Raw genomic sequence first — 19,487 nt, 5'->3', positions numbered from 1 at the left:
GGCCACAGCCACCCGGTAGGCCATGTTAACCTAGATCAAAATCTACCAGCTACAACTCTGAACTATTGAGCCATACCCCTTGTAAAATTAATATAGCCTTAGGTAAGACCAAAAGTATAGACACTTAAGATGGGCCAGGGGAAAATTACACCTCAACAGTGAATAGAAGAGGAACAACGGCATTTCTGCCAAACATCTACAAACAGCCATCCCAGCACCATTCTGTCAACCAAGTAAAGACCTAATAAAAGCATATTATACATATTTCAAACTCAAAATTAGTGGCTCACACACAAAGGCAATATAAAAATGTGCAAATATAACATTTAAGGCTAGGATGGGACTGAGGCATGTGCCGTGTCATGAAAGATGAATGCAAAACCAATTTTATCTATGGGATCCCTGATGAGGTTTATCTTGTCTATTACTTGTTGATGGTGGCATCTTCTCCATAGGCTATGTTTATTATATGTGATTCTACTAAAATATGAGATGATGGGGGGTATGACTCACAACTTGTGTTGCAAATGAGTTGCAATGTGTGACTTGGCACTTGTCTCCATCTTGCCTTGGCCTTTATTCATAATGGAACAATAGGAATTGATGTTCTCAATATCAGTCCACCTAGTTGCAGCAGACCTCTCTTTAGCACAGTTTGATCTACCTGTGCTCCTGTGGGTATATCCTGAAAACTGGAACGGTTGACTGTCCCCAAGGACTGTGGTTGGAAAACACTGTTCTAGAGCAGGATTCATCAACTCCACATCTTGAAGATCTGTAAGACAATAGATTTAACAAGTTGGGTGTATAGACTTGGTTTCATGAAGATGTTTATCGCACTTTATACATAAGACTAGAAAGTACTGTTGGGTCTACTGCAACATAAACACATCAGTAGAAAAGTCTTGGCCTCTTATCTGGTGAAGTTTGTAGTTCAATTTTTAGGGTCCAAGAGCTGCCAGATATCTTGCATATCTATTGTCCACAAGAAGAAAAACATGGTGGCTTTTTTCCAAAACAACACCACGCCTAATCACAGGTTGTGTGGTATCACAGCTCAGATTTATTCACTTTAGTAGATCTCAGCTGTCATACCAGACACCATCCTTTGGAAAATCCTGAACAGATTGGTCGTAGACCATTACTTGGGCAACAGTCTGCAATTTCCCTCAAAACATATTTGCCCTGCTGAACTCCATACGTAGACACCTTAGGTGCCAATTGTCTCCTGGAGAGACTATGTTAGGAAGTCTACCTATCACAATGTAGGGAGAGGGGAGGTACATAGAATGACAACAGAAGTAAAATGACCAGAAACTAGGCACCACGGCTAGGGAAAGGAAAACGGTCACCACCTAGGAAACCCTAAACCTAGCCCTGACTCCTGTCAGTATGAATAGACCCTGAAGGTGTGAATATTCAAACACCGTAAACCTAGGCCCAAGTAACCCTGAATAGCCCTAGGATTAGTGACAGGGTCTGAGACCACTGGTTCCTTCCCAGATGAACGAACCAGCGTCTCCCTGAGGCCTAGTAAACGAGTAATTGGAAAAACAAAATACAAAGGGAAGAAATCTTCAGAAAAAAATGGATAAGCAGGAACTCAGATGAGGACCACACACTAGCTCTTCCAACTCCAGGCAGATAATATCAACTGCATGGTATGAAGTGTGAGTCCAGACTAAATAGAGGAGCAGTAATGACCACAAGCTAAACCTGACACAAGAGGTGTGGTCATTACCAACAACAACACTGCAACAAGTGAAAACACATAGGCTGTCAGATAGCCTAACGTGCAGCCAGTCTCTCAGATCTTCTAACCTCTGTCACAAGAGGGAACGTGATACTACTCATCTGATCCATGTTACCCTGAAAGCAATTCATGGACCATGTTTTTCTAGGTCCTGATGACATTTAATTTTTGGTGCACCCCACCAAAATTGTCCAGACCTATGAAAAACATAATACAGTGGTGCTCAACCCAACATATTGGGTAGACCTCATATGCCACATTTTCTTCTTCTGTAGCGCATGAATTTGTCTCTCCCTTGGAGCTCCACATCAGGAACATGAGTGAGACAAGCTTCATTAATAAATTCCGAATACCCTTTAATAGTGCCCTAGGCAGCTGCCCACCTTGCCTAACCCTTGTCCTTGCCCTGACGCTTTAGGTCTTGTTTGGTTATTATGAGCACCCTCACCAATTGTCCATTGCATATACATTTTGATTTAAAAAATAACATGACTTTTTCGAATTGTTCTCTTAATAAAAAAAAGTAAAAAAGAAAAAAAATTATATAAAATAATAAAATAAAAATGTGGCAATTTACTCTAAAAAACTGCTTTATTATTGATATCTGACTGCCATATAATTGTAATTACAGCTAATATCGCAGAAAAATATACCGCAAATTATTTTTCCATCAAATGAATAAAGTGAAGAATAGCACCCAATACCCTGAATCTTCCATTATTTTGCACACAATGATGGATGAGACATCTTTGTTAGAGATTCCACGGAATAAGAGTTAGAGAAATGATAGCTGCCATAACAATGCGACCGCAGACAAAAACATCAGTAATAAGTATTAATAATAGTCATTTTGTGTGTTCAATACCAATGTAAGGTTAAAAGTAAAAGTGTGAATAAATTGGGTTACTGTAAATTCTAGGATGTTATTACGCTCCCAAGGAGTTTTGCAGCCAAAGATTAGAAACCTTTCTATTTATTGAAAAAAATTCACATGCAAACATTTTCACGTCTTCAGGGAGGTGGCAGTATTACATTATATTTATAGAGGCAGTATTATAGTAGTTATATTCTTGTATATAGGAGCAGTATTATAGTCGTTATATTCTTGTACATAGGAGCAGTATTATAGCAGTTATATTCTTGTACATAATAGCAGTATTATAGTAGTTATATTCTTGTACATAGGAGCAGTATTATAGTAGTTATATTCTTATATATAGGAGGCAGTATTATAGTAGTTATATTCTTGTACATAGGAGCAATATTATAGTAGTTATATTCTTATACATATGAGGCAGTATTATAGCAGTTATATTCTTGTACATAGGAGCAGTATTATAGTAGTTATATTCTTGTACATAGGAGGCAGTATTATAGTAGTTATATTCTTGTACATAGGGGGCAGTATTATAGTAGTTATATTCTTGTACATAGGAGCAGTATTATAGTAGTTATATTATTGTACATAGGAGCAGTATTATAGTAGTTATATTCCTGTACATAGGAGACAGTATTATAGTAGTTATATTCTTATACATATGAGGCAGTATTATAGTAGTTATATTCCTGTACATAGGAGACAGTATTATAGTAGTTATATTCTTATACATAGGAGCAGTATTATAGTAGTTATATTCTTGTACATAGGAGGCAGTATTATAGTAGTTATATTATTGTACATAGGAGGCAGTATTATAGTAGTTATATTCTTGTACATAAGAGGCAGTATTATAGTAGTTATATTCTTGTACATAGGAGCAGTATTATAGTAGTTATATTCTTGTACATAGGAGCAGTATTATAGTAGTTATATTCTTGTACATAGGATCAGTATTATAGTAGTTATATTCTTGTACATAAGAGGCAGTATTATAGTAGTTATATTCTTAACCATATTTCTTTTTATTGAAAGAAAATCAGGGCCAGGGCCCACACATGACATTACAAAGATGACATTAGAGTACAAAGTAGTTATCAAGCATACACATATCCTGTGTGAGCATTACAAGTTACAATTCCCATTAATCAGAAACTGATAATTAAAAGAAAAAGGAAAAGGGAAGGGGAAAAGGAACAGTAGGTAGGAATAGGGGGGGAGGGAAACAGGAGGATGAAACCTCTGCTCTTTTATGTAAAATTCCTATAAGCTTTCCATGGAGACCACAATTTTAAGAAGCGAGAGCGTGAGTTATTTTCCCAGTGCGCAAGCTCCTCAAAACGATATATCTGGTCCACCTTATCAGTCCACATTGGAAGAGTCGGTGGGGAATCATTCTTCCACAGAAAGGGAATAAGTAGTTTAGCAGCTGTAAGCAGCATTGTTGGAAGGTCATGTTTGGTGGGGGTGAGTGAACTATTAGGGCACCACAATAGGACGAGCTTAGCGTCCAGAGATATCTTGGTATTGCATATTTGGTTGACTAATGTCTCAATCGATTTCCAAAATGGTTGGATCTTACGGCAGAGCCACCAAATATGTGATAGGGAGCCAGTGTCTGTGCCACATCTCCAACACGATTCGGGAACTTCTGGGTTTAGTTTATGCAAGAACTCAGGTGTTTTGTACCACCTACTGAGCAGCTTAAAGGAATTTTCCTGAATCCTCACACAACGAGTGAAGCCATGCGAATGAGCCAGGATAAACGCCTTCTCCGGCTCCGTAAGGGACAGGGAAAGCTCCCGTTCCCAGGAGACCATATAGTGTAACTCCGGGGGTAAGGAGGAAAGTATTTCTTTATACATCTGAGATAATGGCCTAAGGGGAGGTTTGGCATTCAAAACCCTCCTTTCCAACCAGGAGGGGGAACTATTACCCGTAAAGGTTCCAATACACTTTCTAGTATCCCTCTGGAAATCCGCTAGGTGGAAAAAAGATGCTGTTTTAACCTCAGGGAGGTCCAATACTGGGTCCCAGTTCAAACTACCATCCGGAAGAAGGACATCTCGCAGAGAAATGTCAGCGAGCTTAGACCAAATCCCGGAGGGGTTTAACACAGAAGGGTGAATGTGACTTTGTAGTAGTTTAAGTGGCATACAGGGATTAGGGAAATTAAAAATTTGGGACTGAACCATTTTGGACCACTCCACTAGCATACCTTTTCAAACCGGAGATGAGTAGTAATGATTGGCTGATATAGGCCTAATACCCCACAAAGTAAGTAGCTCTTGGTTAGTAAATAATGCATTTTCAAGACGGGAGCAAAGGGAATTAGATTGGCGAGACATAGTAGCTACACATCTACAAAGTTGTACAGCAGTGTAGTAAAGCTTCACATCTGGCATCCCAAAGCCTCCGAACCTCCTGTCTCTTGTGAGGACAGAGTAAGCAATACGGGGCGACTTGCCATTCCAAAGGAAGCGTGTGAATACCCTACGGATTTCAGTGAAGTACGAGTTCGGCAACCAAATAGGGAGGGATTGCAGCAGGTACAGGAATTTGGGAAGAATAAAGGTCTTAATGTAATTCTTTCTTCCTACCCAAGAGACAAACGGAAGTTTCAATATAGTAGTTATATTCTTGTACATAGGAGCAGTATTATAGTAGATATATTCTTGTACATAGGAGCAGTATTATAGTAGTTATATTCTTGTACATAGGAGCAGTATTATAGTAGTTATATTCTTGTACATAGGAGCAGTATTATAGTAGTTATATTCTTGTACATAGGGGCAGTATTATAGTAGTTATATTCTTGTACATAGGAGGCAGTATTACAGTAGTTATATTCTTGTACATAGGAGCAGTATTATAGTAGTTATATTCTTGTACATAGGAGCAGTATTATAGTAGTTATATTCTTGTACATAGGAGCAGTATTATAGTAGTTATATTCTTGTACATAGGAGCAGTATTATAGTAGTTATATTCTTGTACATAGGAGCAGTATTATAGTAGTTATATTCTTGTACATAGGGGCAGTATTATAGTAGTTATATTCTTGTACATAGGAGCAGTATTACAGTAGTTATATTCTTGTACATAGGAGCAGTATTATAGTAGTTATATTCTTGTACATAGGAGCAGTATTATAGTAGTTATATTCTTGTACATAGGAGCAGTATTATAGTAGTTATATTCTTGTACATAGGAGCAGTATTATAGTAGTTATATTCTTGTACATAGGGGCAGTATTATAGTAGTTATATTCTTGTACATAGGAGCAGTATTATAGTAGTTATATTCTTGTACATAGGAGGCAGTATTATAGCAGTTATATTCTTGTACATAGGAGGAGTATTATAGTAGTTATATTCCTGTACATAGGAGCAGTATTATAGTAGTTATATTCTTGTACATAGGAGGCAGTATTATAGTAGTTATATTCTTGTACATAGGAGCAGTATTATAGTAGTTATATTCCTGTACATAGGAGACAGTATTATAGTAGTTATATTCTTGTACATAGGAGACAGTATTATAGTAGTTATATTCTTGTACATAGGAGCAGTATTATAGTAGTTATATTCCTGTACATAGGAGCAGTATTATAGTAGTTATATTCTTGTACATAGGAGGCAGTATTATAGTAGTTATATTCTTGTACATAGGAGCAGTATTATAGTAGTTATATTCTTGTACATAGGAGGCAGTATTATAGTAGTTATATTCTTGTACATAGGAGAGCAGTATTATAGTAGTTAAATTCTTGTACATAGGAGCAGTATTATAGTAGTTATATTCTTGTACATAGGAGCAGTATTATGGTAGTTATATTCTTGTACATAGGAGCAGTATTATAGTAGTTATATTCTTGTACATAGGAGCAGTATTATGGTAGTTATATTCTTGTACATAGGAGCAGTATTATAGTAGTTATATTCTTGTACATAGGAGCAGTATTATGGTAGTTATATTCTTGTACATAGGAGCAGTATTATAGTAGTTATATTCTTGTACATAGGAGCAGTATTATAGCAGTTATATTCTTGTACATAGGAGCAGTATTATAGTAGTTATATTCTTGTACATAGGAGAGCAGTATTATAGTAGTTAAATTCTAGTACATAGGAGCAGTATTATAGTAGTTATATTCTTGTACATAGGAGGCAGTATTATAGTAGTTATATTCTTGTACATAGGAGCAGTATTATGGTAGTTATATTCTTGTACATAGGAGCAGTATTATAGTAGTTATATTCTTGTACATAGGAGCAGTATTATAGCAGTTATATTCTTGTACATAGGAGCAGTATTATAGTAGTTATATTCTTGTACATAGGATGCAGTATTATAGTAGTAATATTCTTGTACATAGGAGGTAGTATTATAGTAGTAATATTCTTGTACATAGGAGGTAGTATTATAGTAGTTATATTCTTGGACATAGGAGCAGTTATAAAGTAGTTGTCTTATTGTACATAGAGGGCTATATTATAATAGTTACATTCATAGTGACCAGGGAAAGGGATTGTCCTACTGAGATGTTTGAAACATATTTTTATTCATTAATTTCGATTTTCTGGCACATGCTTCATGATATCTACTCACACATACAATACTGGAAGCAACACTGGCAAGATTACTATTACTTATTTTTTATCACTATTAAAAGGGGCAGCAGTATGAGGGGGTTTGTGTTGCTATAAAGGCTGGGGATGAACAGCAGAAGCAAAGAGACAAAAATTTCTGGGCATCAAACTCTAGAGAAATAGAAGTCATCATTGAGGTCTGTGCAGGATGGAGAAGAGATGGAATGTGACTGACATTTGGGAAGATGTCAGTTGTGAGTCACTGGATGTCATTTTTATGTATCCTCTCTGTCACTGCATCTGTCAGTTTAGTATTTTCTTGTATAGTCTGTATTGTAATAACAACCTGTATAGAACTAGTACTGGGCCACTATGGTCATGGTATGGCCAAATAATTGGTTATATTTGTATTTATATAGTGGTATTTTACATTTGTTACTAACTGAAATAGCATGTATACGCATGTCCCTAAAAGTTAGATTGTGAGGTGTTTCTATTTGACGTTATTAGATATTCTTGTGCTGACAGTGTGATTTACATAATTAAGAAAGTGGCCAGGGGTATGATCAATCAGAGGATCCACTGCCACTTAGGTATCTCAATCCAAAATGCACTTCTCCTTTGGAATTTCAATCCAGGATCCTCCTCCACTTTGTAATTTTGGTCTAAGATCCACCTCTGCTTTAAGATTTCAATTCAGAAACCACCCCTGCTGTTGGATGTCAATCTACGATCCATCTCTGCTTTGGAATTACAAACCAGGCTCTGTCCCGGCCTTGAGATAATAATCTAGGATCCACTCATGTTTCAGGATTTCAATCCAGGATCATCCCCTGCTTCGGAATTTTAATCCATGTTCCACCATGCTTTGTGATTTCCATCTAGGATCCACCTCTGCTTTGGGATTTCAATCCAGGATCCACCCCTGATGTTGGATGTCAATGTAGGATCTATCTGTGCTTTGGGATTACAAACCAGGATCTGTCCCGGCCTTTGGGTACTAATCTAGGATCCACTCATAATTCAGTATTTTAAACCAGGATCATCCCCTGCTTTGGTATTTCAATCCAGGATCCACCATGCTTTGTGATTTCAATCTTGGATCCACCTCTTCTTGGGGATTTCAATCTGGGATCCACCCCTGCTTTTGGACTGTAATCCAGGATCTGTCTCTGCTTGGGATTTCAATCCAGGATCCACCCTGGCTTTGGAATGCCATTCCAGGATCCTCCTTGACTTTGGAATTTCGATCCAGGACCCACCATTGCTTTGGAACTTGAATCCAGGTTCCACCCCTGCTTTGAGATTTCAATCCACGATCCACCCCTGCTTTGAGACTTCGATCTAGAATCTACACCTGCTTTGGGACCAGGTCCAGGATCTGCTTCTGCTTTAGGATTTTAATCCAGGATTCACCCATGGTTTGGGATTCCTCAGGCACCAGGGCCTGGGTCCAAGTTCTACATCACCAGGCTAAGGGCTCCACTGTGACTAGATTGGCCCATCCAAAACTAGAATTTGTTATTCTGAAATTTGAGTTAGCTACAATCCAATTTTTTCTGTACATTTTCATCATGTTGACCCTAACTGCTGGTTGCACATCAAAACCCTCTACTATCTCTTTAAAAATGTGATATTGCTCCATTTCATGGAGTTTGAGTTGTCCCAGTTTATGTGTGTGTACTAGGCAGCCATCTTGCTCTCTGTGTGATATGACTTGTTGTAAATTCTGTTACAGACAATGTCGGTTTTATTTTCCTGTACGCCGTGCATCTGCCCAGAGGCCTCGAGATCAGAGGCGTCCTCAGATTCTCAGTCGTGTATACAAGATTAAATACGTTTTTCTTCCCATCGGGCCGGCTGCCGACCATTGCCTGCCACACGTTCCTCGCATGAATCTGTGGAAAGAGCGTAATAACTAGTGACACTGGCCTCGGGCCTCGCCGCCAGGATTTTAGGATTCGCATACTGTCCTCTGAATACAAAGACAGAATAGCTGGACCATAATCAATACTCTGCCTCTATTCTTAATTTCATTATGTTAGAATAACCACTGAGTCGGCCAAATGTGACGAAGCGACGCTGTAATGAATTGTATTGATTCAAGGTAAAAGCATCAGATACAGTCAAGACTGGGTAAAAAGATGGGGGTTATGGTTGTCTCGTTTAGAGCACATTTGCAATATTTTGTATAGCTGCTTTGTCCCTGACTGCTCCTTCCGCTGAAACAAAAATATCAAGGAGTATTTGGTAGGTACGGGGGAGCGACTACAAATAAGATCAAAACAGGGAATAGTTTGTCAGGTAGCAATCCTCTGTACGATCATCTTCTATGCATGGTTTCCAGTGATCACCACTTCAAAGAATTGGAAGTTTCCCATGATGTATCTTTGCTGTGGCACCGTCTGAAAAGACCCACCCATTCATCCATCAAGTTCATCTTGGGTGAGAACGTTCCTCTCTTACACTGGTTTTCTTATCCGTGCTTTTGTTTTTGGCCCACTCGGGCTTGTCCATTTATGTGTATTGTGATTGTCCTTTTTCGTGCCACTTATTCTAAAGCATCTATGATTAAATGTTAAGTTTTATTCGCTTTGGTCCCATTCAGGGGATCAGTCCATTTGCATTTTGAAATTTGGGAGTTATCTGGTCAAGGCTTGAAGCTAGACCTTTGTGCACATTTTTTTCTTAGGTGACTGGGTGACCACAATGCTCAACTCCGAGGTCTCCAACATGGCTGACTAGAGTTGAAACTTCCTGTGACCAGTTCTAGTGGGAAGAGCAGCGCCGGAGCACAAACTACTGCTCTAACCGCTGCCTGGTTAAGGCCTATACGTGTCATAGTTGAGCGGTCCCTCCATTTAGGACCCTTCTCCATTAGCCAAAGCGGAGAGCAAAGACCAAGTCTTGCCTTGAGGACTCCTCTCCAGCTTTGGGGCAAGCCCTGTCAGTGTAACATAACACTCCTCCTGTGTATGCTCCAGTAGAGAAGAGCAAAAAATATATATAAACACAAAATAGAAATACAAATAAAGGAAGTAAAAGATAAAAAAAAAAAGCCCATGCCAACCTAAACTGACTCCTAATTTCCCTACTGTGGATGCTCCAGTAGAAAAGTGTCAAACAAAATTATTATTTTTTTTAAATATATATATATATATATATATATACACTCACCTAAAGAATTATTAGGAACACCATACTAATACGGTGTTGGACCCCCTTTTGCCTTCAGAACTGCCTTAATTCTACGTGGCATTGATTCCACAAGGTGCTGATAGCATTCTTTAGAAATGTTGGCCCATATTGATAGGATAGCATCTTGCAGTTGATGGAGATTTGAGGGATGCAGATCCAGGGCACGAAGCTCCCGTTCCACCACATCCCAAAGATGCTCTATTGGGTTGAGATCTGGTGACTGTGGGGCCATTTTAGCACAGTGAAATTGTCATGTTCAAGAAACCAATGTGAAATGATTGGAGCTTTGTGACATGGTGCATTATCCTGCTGGAAGTAGCCATCAGAGGATGGATACATGTTCTCATTCTGTTTACGCCAAATTCGGACCATTTGAATGTCTCAACAGAAATCGAGACTCATCAGACCAGGCAACATTTTTCCAGTCTTCAACAGTCCAATTTTGGTGAGCTCGTGCAAATTGTAGCCTCTTTTTCCTATTTGTAGTGGAGATGAGTGGTACCCGGTGGGGTCTTCTGCTGTTGTAGCCCATCCGCCTCAAGGTTGTGCGTGTTGTGGCTTCACAAATGCTTTGCTGCATACCTCGGTTGTAACGAGTGGTTATTTCAGTCAACGTTGCTCTTCTATCAGCTTGAATCAGTCGGCCCATTCTCCTCTGACCTCTAGCATCCACAAGGCATTTTCGCCCACAGGACTGCCGCATACTGGATGTTTTTCCCTTTTCACACCATTCTTTGTAAACCCTAGAAATGGTTGTGCGTGAAAATCCCAGTAACTGAGCAGATTGTGAAATACTCAGACCGGCCCGTCTGGCACCAACAACCATGCCACGCTCAAAATTGCTTAAATCACCTTTCTTTCCCATTCTGACATTCAGTTTGGAGTTCAGGAGATTGTCTTGACCAGGACCACCCCCTAAATGCATTGAAGCAACTGCCATGTGATTGGTTGACTAGATAATTGCATTAACGAGAAATAGAACAGGTGTTCCTAATAATTCTTTAGGTGAGTGTATATTCATACTGTATATCTATATACAGAAACACAAACACAAAACAGAAATACAAATAAAGGAAATAAAAGATAAAAAAAAGTCAATGCCAACCTAAACTGACGCCATAGCAGCCCAGTTCACTTGAGACTATACATATAAGGTATCAAAATGACCGGCACAAGCTAGAGAACCTATTTCTGTGAATTATTTTGGTGTCAATTTGCAAATTTGAATCATAACCATGATTTAATCAAATATTATTTTGTACAATTTCCCCCCCCAAAAAAAAGGAAAAACAATTTTATTCTAAGAAAGGCATTAAAGGGGTTTTCCAAAAAATTTTTAACTGATAATTTTTTTAACTCATGACCTCTGGATAGGTCATCAATATCTGATTGGTCGGGGTCCGGGACCCGCGACGATCAGCTGTTTGAGAAGGCACCAGCGAGTCACATGGCAGCTTAGCCTAGGCCATGTGACGTCACATTCATCACATTGCCTAGGTGCAGCTCAGCCCCATTGAAGAGAGTGGAGTTGAGTTGCGATACGACCAGTATACAATGTACGGCACTGTGTTTCACAAGCAGAGAGACTTTTATTATTTGTTATTATGTAAATGTAGGCTTCCGCGCACTAAGGGGGGGTGGCCGTCACCGGAAAGCGGAAGAGCTAGGCCCCGCCCATAAGTGCAATGAGACCCTCCCATGCATAAAGAGCAACGTCTGTTTTCTCAGGAACGCTGCAAGTGATTTGCACATAGCATCATTTTAACCAGCAGGATCAACCCTGTCAGGAAGAACATAAAGAAACCCACCATGCATTTGATGTCCTTGGTCAGATTTGAACCCAAGACCCCTGTGGTGCAAGGCAACAATGTGAAGTTTTGAACCATTAAGGCCACTTTGCGCCATTATCCTTGGACAGGACGGCTTCATGCTACTTTCTTCTCTGCACCCCTTGTAGATTGTCACCTCAGGGCAATAACCCCCTTAGGATTTTTAGGAAATTATAAAAAAAGACACCTCCTAGTAGTAACAAACAAAAACACCTCCTAATGACTGATGTACTGGTCTGAAGCTGCTTTCCGACAGGACCTTCCATACATCCAGCCCCTTGTACACCTGAAAAGTAGCCCCTACCATAATCCCTAAGCCCTCAGCATCCATTCCTGACATTAAACCCAGGAACCTCTTCCCCTTTAAATGTAAACAGAAATTTGATTGACGGGAAAACAAGTCTCGTTCTGTGCGGCTGCCTCTCGCCGAGCGCAATGTCTCATTCCATCTCTGCTGAGACATTTCCTATAAATCCATTGAAGGTTATAAATAAAATATTTCACATTGATACATGGTAACATATTATTTTCAGCGACACCAAAGATGAGATCAATAAGTGTTCACATTGACCGGCCGGGTGATTTATGGAGACGTTCACAATGTGCTGGCCTGGCGCTATGGATTGACGCGCCAAAAGGTTTTACACATTAACATACTATTAGATAATGAATTAATCATTGAGTTCAGTCACCCTGGGTTGGGATAGATGTAAGGTAGATGGATAGATACTGTTAGGTAGATACTATTAGATAGAGATAGATAGATATGAGATAGATAGATAGATAGATAGATAGATAGATAGATAGATAGATAGATAGATAGATAGATAGATAGATAATAGATATGAGATAGATAGATAGATAATAGATAGATAATAGATAGATGATAGATAGATAATGAGTCAGTGGTGGTTTCCAGATGCATCATTGCAATGACATTGGGTGTTTCAGACCCATTACTTTCTGTGGCCCCTTAATAAGTTCATGAAGACTGTGACTAAGGCCTCATGCACACGACCGTTGTTCTGGTCCGCAGTTTTTGCGGCTCGGATGCGGACCCATTCACTTCAATGGGGCCGCAAAAGATGCGGACAGCACTCCGTGTGCTGTCCGCATCCGTTGCTCCGTTCCGTGGCCCCGCAAAAAAAAAATAAACATGTCCTACTCTTGTCCGTTTCGCGGACAAGAATAGGCATTTCTACAATGGGCCGCCTGTTCCGTTCCGCAAATTGCGGAAGGCACACGGGCAGCCTCCGTGTTTTTTGCGGATCCGCGATTTGCGGACTGCAACAAACAGAACGGTTGTGTGCATGAGGCCTAACTCCAAAGCGGCTTAAATGAAGTACTATGTTCTATAAAATGTTGGGGCCCCAACTCATGGAACCCCCTTCATCCCTGATCTTCTCTACTAATGATACAAGATATGCAAATCCCATAGGAGGAATTACTAAGAATTCTGGAATTTGGAACTTTTGCAGTTCTTCTCATGGAGTGTTGTCACAAGCCTACAAAGCTCTTCGATTAAAATGGATAATGAATGCAGGATGTGGAGGGGCTGACGGGAGAGCCGGGGGGGCTTCTGGGATGTAGTTGTGTTGTGCTGTGAAACCCCCTATTGTAAATGCAGGCAGACAGGTGCTACATACAGACTCGCTGAACCGCCACAACAAAGCACGACAACAGAAAGACAATGCCGTGAGCAACGCAATTCATTGAAAGTGACTTTCTAATCCAGACTTTTCTTCCTTCTTTTCTCCCATCAAACAAGATACAATGTAATAGTCTGCTTCTTCGACACAAGAACATGAAAACGCTTGTTCTTGTCCCATAAGAACCAAAAAGAGAACAAGTCTTAGGATCATATGCGATCATGAGTCACTTAGGGACTCGGCTCCTTGGTGTCGTGCGTCATTCGGAGCCTGGCGTAGGAGGTTTGCGCAAAATGAGGGCTTTGTCTTGAGTTGCATATCACTTTGTTATATCTGCTATTAGGGCATTTCCGAGGGATTTTTTTTAATATAAATGGGCATGTCTAAATATATTCAGACCCCATATCAATATCAGACCCCAGACCAGAACCCTATATTAATTTCAGACCCCAGACCAGAACCCTATATTAATATCAGACCCCAGACCAGAACCCTATATTAATTTCAGACCCCAGACCTGAACTCTTATGTATATTCAGATCCCCTATACTAATATCACATCCTAGACCAGACCACCAATACTTATATCAGATACACAGACCATATTATTTAAATATATTCAGACCCCAGACCAGACCCGTTTACTAATATCAGATGCACAGACATTCAATTTAAATATATTCAGATCCCCTATAGTAATACCAGACCCTATACTACTATCAGATGCGCAGACCATACCACTTAAATACAGTGTATATTCAGATCTGCAATATTAATATCAGTGCAAAACCCTATACTAATATCAGACCCACAGGCCATACCATTTAAATATATTCAGACCCTTATAATAAAATCAGACCCTAGACCAGACCTCGAAATTAATTTCATACTCTTATAATAATATCGGACTTCAGACCTCTATACACATATCAGACCCAAGACCAGACCCCTACAGTAATTTCAGACAAAAATTTGACATCTTAAATATATTCAAATCCACTATATTAATATCAGACCCCAAACAAAACTCCCTAAAATATAAATCAGACCCTCTTTATTGATATCAGATCTTTATATTAATATCAGACCCCAGACCAGAGTACTAAAAATATTTAGAACTCAACCAGACCCCCTAAGTATATTGAGACCCTCGACCTCCTCCTTTTATATAGGATCCTAGACCAGACCCATGAGTTAAGGCTGTATTAGACTGGACCATTGTTGGCCAGTGTAACGGATCTCCTGGCACCCCGACCGGGTACCTTCATCGAATGATGCTCCTAGCGCTTCCCGAGGACTCCAAGCACTCCACTTGACACCATAACTGCCACAGACCCCATGAACCGCCGAAGCTTGGTTGAGGTCTCTCCGTCTCCTACCCACCCTGGACCTACGACAAGGCTGCAGGCTCCAGTGGGTGAACATCTCCTAAATCCAGAGAGCAGGAACAGCTCTTACAAGAGCTAATAGTATAGCCAGGGGAGTATAGCAAATCTTCAGCGTATAGCAATCCCCAGTGTAGATCAATTACCCAAACACCAGCTTCAACTTGATGAAGGGTAAAACAGGAACTCTTTATTGAACACACAAGCATTGACTTATACACATTTTCCAACAAGGTTATCACCCACAGGGTTTTGTAAAAACAACCAATAAACACGTACAATACAGTAAAACACTCCCACACAAAATCCTCCCCTCTGCCTGTGATACAATTTCCTTACACTGGTTAATGTAATCATCACAGGCAGGAGAATACACAATGTCTTCTGTCCTGGAGACAACCGAGGAGCAATTCAATTACCTCTCGGGACAAAGGGAAATCGCCAATACACACGTGGAGACAATAGGACAGACATCACTACTCAAATATACAATGTCCCACCCTTTACAGTACACATAGACATTTAACATATCCCAAAATTGCACGAATTAGACCAGGGGTTCAAAAGTTTAGCATGGGCTGATGAGAGGGCCCATAATCCTGGGGCAAGAGGCTGGCAAACAGGCCTCTCCAAAACCCAGTGGCGAGGTTGGTTTCGCCACAGCCAGTTTGTCTTTAATGAGCGTTCGCAGGAATGCTCGTTAACGGTGATCTGGCAGTCTGCCGCCAATGGAGCTCCAGTATCTTCTGTAAGGGCCCTTCCAAAGAATGTGTATTATTAAAAATGTCAACAAATCCTCTTTATTGATATCAGACCCCTATAATAATACCAGACCCTAGACCAGACTCCTAAATTATTTTCAGACCCCAGACGTGACCTCATAAATATATTCAAATGCCTTATATAATATCAGACCCCAGAGCTGAACTCTTATGTATATTCAGATCCCCTATATTAATATCAGACCCTAGACCAGACCCCAATACTTATATCAGATACACAGACCATATTATTTAAATATATTCCAACCCCTATATAAATATCAGACCCCAGACCAGACCCCTTTACTAATATCAGACCATACCCCTATTATAATATCAGACCCAAAAACCATTCCATTTAAACTTATTTAGACACCCAACATTAATATAAGACCCTAGAGCAGACCCCTATGCTAATATCCGACCATACCATTTAAATATAATCAAATCCCTATATTAATATCAGACCCCAGACAGGACTCCCAAAAAATATAATCAGACCCCCTTTATTGATATCAGACCCCAGACTAGAAATATTCAGATCTCAACCAGACCACAGACCAGACCCACAAGTTAATTCAGACTCCAGATCAGACAAAAAATATATATTCAGACCCCAGACCAGATCATATACTAACCCTTCTCGCCTCCAGCTCTTGTTCTGCTCCAGGTGTCCATGAACACCTTTTATACTGGAGAGATGCTGCTGATCATGGTGCCCTTTTGTTTTTTTCAGGGTCAGGTAAACTTCTGGGGTAGTCCGCCGTATCTATGACGCTTTAAATAAACCCCACTTTTCTAAAATTGTCTCCCCTGACAGATTTTTCCTTTAAGATGCTTCAGTTACAGGTGACCTGAGAACACCTCTTTAGAGATGTAGTTTTTGGCTCACACAGTCCAGAACGTACTGTAATTCTGTAGCATAAATAATTCTGAATGTAAAGAGGAACAGAGGCGAGCAGTATTCCTTCACGTTAGAGCCCCGCGTCTCGCCCCGTCAAGGTACATGCTAATCGATTTTTAACCTATCCAGATTGAACAGTTTCTTCAAGGCAAAATGGAGCCGTAGCTCGGGGCAGAGTCTGGAATACATGTGTAGGGGAACGCTAATGCAATTCAGACAGGAAGATAATTCATTTCAGATGTCAACCTCTGAACCAGAGATGAATTCAAGAATTATACATTTAGACGGCAATGGCCAAAAACAGGGCAATGCCACCACGAGAAAATTCACATTGTAGGAGCACTCTGGCATACAGGCACAACATGTAGCCCAATGTAATGATTCTGGCATCAGAGATACACAGAGGAGTAGCCAAACAAGTCACACAATTTACTTGGGTCTTTAGGTTCTCAGGGTTAATTTGGTAAGAACTGAGGCAAAGTCACCAGAGCAAGTGGTTGACCTTGGCAAAGACGTTTAGCCTGGTATTCAATGGCAACTGATGTCAAGACAGAATTGGAAGATGTAATTGTAAGTCAATAGGGGTCGACAACTATCAAGCAGTGCAAGAAAGAATTGTAAGCCAGGACCAAACCGGGGTTACATGACAGAAGATGAACGCTGCACTCACTATTCTGCTGGTGGAGTCACTGTGTACATACATTACATTACTTATCCTGTACTGATCCTGAGTTACATCCTGTATTATACTCCAGAGCTGCACTCACTATTCTGCTGGTGGAGTCACTGTGTACATACATTACTTATCCTGTACTGATCCTGAGTTACATCCTGTATTATACTCCAGAGCTGCACTCACTATTCTGCTGGTGCAGTCACTGTGTACATACATTACATTACTTATCCTGTACTGATCCTGAGTTACATCCTGTATTATACTCCAGAGCTGCACTCACTATTCTGCTGGTGGAGTCACTGTGTACATACATTACATTACTTATCCTGTACTGATCCTGAGTTACATCCTGTATTATACTCCAGAGCTGCACTCACTATTCTGCTGGTGCAGTCACTGTGTACATACATTACTTATCCTGTACTGATCCTGAGTTACATCCTGCATTATACTCCAGAGCTGAACTCACTATTCTGCTGGTGCAGTCACTGTGTACATACATTATATTACTGATCCTGAGTTACATCCTGTATTATACTCCAGAGCTGCACTCACTATTCTTCTGGTGGAGTCACTGTGTACATACATTACATTACTTATCCTGTACTGATCCTGAGTTACATCCTGTATTATACTCCAGAGCTGCACTCACTATTCTGCTGGTGGAGTCACTGTGTACATACATTACTTATCCTGTACTGATCCTGAGTTACATCCTGTATTATACTCCAGAGCTGCACTCACTATTCTGCTGGTCACAGTGTACATACATAAGAATTAACTTTGGGGAAATTGTAAATGCATTGATCATAATGCAGCTGATATTTTCTATTTTACTCAGGGGCGTACACTGATGCGGACAGCGCCAACACAAGCCCCTCCCCTTACTTACCTCCCACTTACCATCCGTACAGACTATCACAGCCTGGACCACATCACCCAGCCAGCTAGTTAGTAATTTATGGAGGCTTTGTGGTAGGACGGGCACATCTGTATACATATAATACCTCAGTGGGTTGATATTCTTGTTTAACGGCAATGCCTTTTATTTTATTGTTATCGCTCCCCTAATGGGACTGCAGGGCACAGGAACACGAGACACGCAGTGTACTATTGCCGCATGTTCCAGATATTACTGCCTCTTACCAGCAGGATTCAAGGCTGGAAGATTCAGAAAGAATTTTATTTATTTCCTCAGTATTCATCTCATTCTCGAAATGTCCTTGGGAAGAAAGTGCAGAGTTTGAAATGAGCAAATCTGGTATATAACGAAACACAAATCACGGCGTGTAGCAGGAGCTTGCCGCCTTTTCTCCATTGTAACGTAAAATTTCTTGTCTGTAGAAATGAAGCCATGCACACCCATTGTACAACTTCCACAAGTGCGGTGTCCAAAAATATTTGTAGGGTTGCAATCGAGTAGAAGGAAAGCCTATTATGTCTTCCCTAGGAGAATTCTGCACAAATTACAATGGTATCATTAGTTCTAACCTAGGCGATGAGGTGGTATCATCAGTCCAAGGAAATCAGTAATCACTCATAGGTAACATAGTATTATGATTATTCCTAGAGATCTATTGGTATCATTAGTCCTGGTTATGTAGCGGCATCTTTTGTCCTAGGAGTTATATTAGCATCACTGGTCCTGGTGATCTAGAGGTATCTTTTGTCCTATGGGTTTTATTGGCATCATTGGTCCTTGCTGATCAGGTGTCATCATCAGTCCTAGGTAATCATTCATAGATGAAATAGTTTTATGAATTTTCCTAGAGATCAATTGGTATCATTAGTCCTGGTGACGTAGAGGCATCTTTTGTCCTAGGGGTTATATAGGTATCACTGGTCCTGTGATCTAGATGTCTT

At 40.1% G+C, this 19,487-nt stretch overlaps 1 long non-coding RNA gene across 1 annotated transcript in view; it reads right to left on the bottom strand.

Moving 5' to 3' along the window:
* Positions 1-666: 666 nt before the first annotated feature.
* LOC120996479 overlaps positions 667-19,487 on the bottom strand; it is a 150,795-nt gene continuing 131,974 nt past the window's right edge. The window contains exon 3 of the long non-coding RNA XR_005777790.1: positions 667-775. This is a non-coding gene — a long non-coding RNA (uncharacterized LOC120996479). The remainder of the gene's footprint in view (positions 776-19,487) is intronic.

This window comes from Bufo bufo, chromosome 3 (assembly GCF_905171765.1).
Source record: "Bufo bufo chromosome 3, aBufBuf1.1, whole genome shotgun sequence".
In the NCBI taxonomy this organism is placed as follows: Eukaryota; Metazoa; Chordata; class Amphibia; order Anura; family Bufonidae; genus Bufo; species Bufo bufo.
Note: the sequence above shows the minus strand (reverse complement) of the source record. Positions and strands in the feature narration are given on the sequence as shown.